Source organism: Trichechus manatus, unplaced genomic scaffold, assembly GCF_000243295.1.
Source record: "Trichechus manatus latirostris isolate Lorelei unplaced genomic scaffold, TriManLat1.0 scaffold02561, whole genome shotgun sequence".
NCBI classification, from domain to species: Eukaryota; Metazoa; Chordata; class Mammalia; order Sirenia; family Trichechidae; genus Trichechus; species Trichechus manatus.
In genome coordinates, this window is record NW_004446497.1 from 2766 (window position 1) to 4155 (window position 1390).

At 38.9% G+C, this 1390-nt stretch overlaps 1 pseudogene; it reads right to left on the minus strand.

Annotated features, from left to right (window-relative positions):
* Nucleotides 1–41: 41 nt before the first annotated feature.
* Nucleotides 42–1376, minus strand: LOC101349527 (origin recognition complex subunit 3-like; annotated as a pseudogene).
* Nucleotides 1377–1390: the final 14 nt, after the last annotated feature.

Below are 1390 nucleotides of genomic sequence, written 5' to 3' on the forward strand. Positions count from 1 at the left end.
AGCCTGCCATGCTCCAGATGGTTTATATGCTATACAGGTGTCAGCTGCAATATTTGAAATACAGTTTTCCTCATGTTTCAGAGCTTCATTCTTCAGCTAATAGCAAAGATTGTTGAGTGGGGCTTGTGGGGAAATTCACGGAGCAGGGTGTGCGCGGCACTCAAGTACTCCATCTCATGCAGGCGCTGTATCTCTGGAGGCAGAAGATACCCTCTCACCAGATTGTTGATGAAGTTCATGAGTTTTCTTTGAGTTCTTCAAAATAAGTTTCCTTCTTATTTGTTCTTAACTCCTTCGTTTCCATCAAGGACTTCTGGAGGTGATAGAAGTCCGTCTTCCGAAGGCCCTTTGGCTGTGACTCAGAAGCATCTTCTCTCTCTTTGGCTTCTGCATCAAGGCTCTGGAACTGGGCCAAGAACTCCTCTATTCTCTTTGCTGTGCTGCCAAGCTGCTTTTCAGAAGACAACTTAAAAACTTGGAAGTGTTTCTGAAATATGATCATTAACTCATCCTTCACCAGTATCCTTAGCAGTTGCAAGACTGATACATATTCTTCTGACTTTTACATGTTTTTTTCTAACCATGCACCTTGCATTTCTCTGATCTGTCAGCCCAGTGGGATCTTGAGAAGAGATGATGTAACACATGAAGATATCTCAAACCAGGAAGTAATTGGTATGGTCAACATATAGGTTTTCTAGTAATGATTGTGTTTCTTTGTTTAAAATCTTCTCATTGGTCATAAATACCACGTGCTTTTCTGAAGCTTGCTTTTCCATGTACCTCCTAAGGGATGAAAAGCGTTAGATGTTTTCACCTTGATTTTCTGATAAAGAATATATTCTCTTGGCTTCTGGGTGATTACACCACAGAACACAAAGTGGCTGGGAATAGAAATGTTCTAACAAAGAAAACTGAAATCCTTTTATAACATTCTGAATTGAGAAATAAAGATATAAAAAGATGTTGCTCAGAACCTGCAACACTCTTTTCTTTTAATATAAAGGGGAACTAAGTTGTAAAAAGTAGCTTATTAAGTACTGTAGTCTGGAGTTAGAAGTGTTAAGTACTTTGTCAGTGAGACAAAGACTGGAATAGTATACATAGTAGAGATGATATTGCCTGAGGAAGCAACCAATGAATGATAATAGATGTCACAGTTCCAAAAATTCATACTGATGTTGACTGCTGATAATTACCAAGTTTGCAGTACTTTTGTGATAGAGCTTTCTAAATTTTCAAGATAAGCACAATAGGAGAAGACTGCCATTGGCAAGAGGAAGTCTTTGTTTTGCTTGGCTTGGATCTGTCTGCTGTATAATATTCATATACCAAGTGGAAAGGGAATCCATTGAACAGTGTATCTTTTTCTGGGAGAGAGACCTGGCCA